Source organism: Schistocerca gregaria, unplaced genomic scaffold (assembly GCF_023897955.1).
Source record: "Schistocerca gregaria isolate iqSchGreg1 unplaced genomic scaffold, iqSchGreg1.2 ptg000742l, whole genome shotgun sequence".
NCBI classification, from domain to species: Eukaryota; Metazoa; Arthropoda; class Insecta; order Orthoptera; family Acrididae; genus Schistocerca; species Schistocerca gregaria.
Genome location: NW_026062118.1, coordinates 240001 through 242500, shown reverse-complemented (window position 1 = coordinate 242500; position 2500 = coordinate 240001).

Sequence of the window (2500 nt, the reverse complement as noted above, 5' to 3'; positions counted from 1 at the left end):
CGCAATCGCCCGGAGATAGGCGAGTAGACGCTTTCAGTGCGAACACCCGTGCTCCCAACTGAGCTTGCCGCTGCCGACAGAGGCCCGGGAGCGTGCTGTCGTGGCATTGCCGGCGGGAAACAACACGCGCCACCTACGGTGACCGGCAGCTCCAACGCCAGCGCCACAGAAGGGCAAAGCCCCACTTGGGTGCAGAAGCGAACTCTCCCAGCACAGCGCACGCGCCAACACGTCCGCAGAGCTGCGATACAAACCACCTGCGAGAACCGCTGGGGGCGACCGAGCAGCAGACGGCGTCGCGACGCCGAGTGCCGGGCGGCGGCGCATCCTCAACGCACACAGTCCGCAATCGGACCAGCACACTGCAGATGTCCACCGCGCTTCGCACCGGGCTCGGCAGAACCCACTTTGGCCGCCTGGCGCCGCGCGCAGGGTGCGCCGGCGCATAGCTGGGACGCCAGCCGGGCCCGTCGGCCGGCGCTCCTGCCACTGGGCGCCCCCCACCAGCCGGCTGTAGTGCGTGCGCTCACGCAGCGCGCGGCCAGCACGCCGGGCGGCCCCCCCTCACCGGCCGGGGACTGTCCCGCCAAGCCACAGCCTCGTATCGCTTCATACCCACATGGCCAACTCAGGTTCGGGGGCATGGCGGGTACCGCCGAAACAACCGGTTCACAGATGTACCGATCGTCGCTATCACCGATGCACCTGCAGCGCGAACAACCGCTCAACAACTGATTTCCAGTTCATTTGCGGATCTTTGGCAGCAAACGTATACGTCAATCTACATTTGCGAAATCTACGATTCTGGCATGCCTGCATGTTATGTGTCACGACACGCTACATCAGCCCACATACACACTGCGGCATGTACACGAGAGAACACGTGGAAGATGGTCCGCGCACGTGTGCAATGTCCCTTGCGCGGTCGACTGTCAACCGGCCTCTGTAGCATGTCGCAGATGTGGAACGCGGTCCACCGTGCTATCATGTTGTGTGGGGCAATACGATTAAATAGGAAAACCCTCGTCGCTACATCAACAGACGGCTCACGCTGATTCCCGGCAGAGGGAGGAGGGGGGGGGGGGGGGCCAACATGCAATACTTTCGTCCGTACCTACTTACCACATGTCTGTACGGCGTACAACAGTGCAATCTCGCTGTAATGGGGAGACGAGACAAGTAGCATCGTGCACAACATATGGCCCTTATGATTCGCCATTGTAGGGCGCAGCCGGTGTACGGTCAAGCATGTGCCACATTATGTCACTCAGTACGTAACGACGGATGATCAGTGTGGGTTACGCGTACATCAGCGGACAGTCCACACAGGCCGTACCACAACGTACACTGACTGCATCGACAACCGAATGCAACTGAACAGCTGCAAGGCTCATTTCACAAACAAACGCCTGACCGACCAGCTTGGAAGGGCAGGAGGGGAGGGCGATATTCGTTCTGTAGCGGTACACCCTTCCAGTGGTTAGCGGGACTGTGTAGAAAGTACGCAACACTCGAAAGACCTTTATGTGAGGGTACGCACCATGACATCAAGAAATACACATGACACCAGAGGATCCAAGCAGTGAACTATGTTCAGAGGGTTGCTGTTAGGCAAAGCTACATTCCTGTGACGTTACATGTGACAGTTAAGGTGCAGTGTAAGTTAGGTTAAGGTGCAGTGTAAGTTAGGTTAAGGTGCAGTGTAAGTTAGGTTAAGGTGCAGTGTAAGTTAGGTTAAGGTGCAGTGTAAGTTAGGTTAAGGTGCAGTGTAACTTAGGTTAAGGTGCAGTGTAAGTTAGGTTAAGGTGCAGTGTAACTTAGGTTAAGGTGCAGTGTAAGTTAGGTTAAGGTGCAGTGTAAGTTAGGTTAAGGTGCAGTGTAACTTAGGTTAAGGTGCAGTGTAACTTAGGTTAAGGTGCAGTGTAAGTTAGGTTAAGGTGCAGTGTAACTTAGGTTAAGGTGCAGTGTAACTTAGGTTAAGGTGCAGTGTAACTTAGGTTAAGGTGCAGTGTAACTTACGTTAAGGTGCAGTGTAAGTTAGGTTAAGGTGCAGTGTAAGTTAGGTTAAGGTGCAGTGTAAGTTAGGTTAAGGTGCAGTGTAAGTTAGGTTAAGGTGCAGCGTAACTTAGGTTAAGGTGCAGCGTAACTTAGGTTAAGGTGCAGCGTAACTTAGGTTAAGGTGCAGCGTAACTTAGGTTAAGGTGCAGCGTAACTTAGGTTAAGGTGCAGCGTAACTTAGGTTAAGGTGCAGCGTAACTTAGGTTAAGGTGCAGCGTGGGTTAGGTTAGGGGCCAACGTGGGTTAGGTTAGGGGCCAACGTGGGTTAGGTTAGGGGCCAACGTGGGTTAGGTTAGGGGCCAACGTGGGTTAGGTTAGGGGCCAACGTGGGTTAGGTTAGGGGCCAACGTGGGTTAGGTTAGGGGCCAACGTGGGTTAGGTTAGGGGCCAACGTGGGTTAGGTTAGGGGCCAACGTGGGTTAGGTTAGGGGCCAACGTGGGT